Raw genomic sequence first — 225 nt, 5'->3', positions numbered from 1 at the left:
AAAAGAGAGTTCGGACCCAAACACACTGAGTCGAACCTTTAATATCCCTACTTCGGCCCAACTCCTAAGTGTGGGTTTCCGCCAAAATTTTTTACACGGGTTCCAAATTTGGGGCCCTAAACTTGAGGGTAAAGATCCTTGCGGGTATAATATGTTGCAGCTGAGCCCGTCATTCAACTTCATTTTGGTCAGACTCAGACGAGAGACGGAAGGCAGTACTAAACA

Source organism: Penaeus monodon, chromosome 33 (assembly GCF_015228065.2).
Source record: "Penaeus monodon isolate SGIC_2016 chromosome 33, NSTDA_Pmon_1, whole genome shotgun sequence".
Lineage (NCBI taxonomy): Eukaryota > Metazoa > Arthropoda > Malacostraca > Decapoda > Penaeidae > Penaeus > Penaeus monodon.
Note: the sequence above shows the minus strand (reverse complement) of the source record.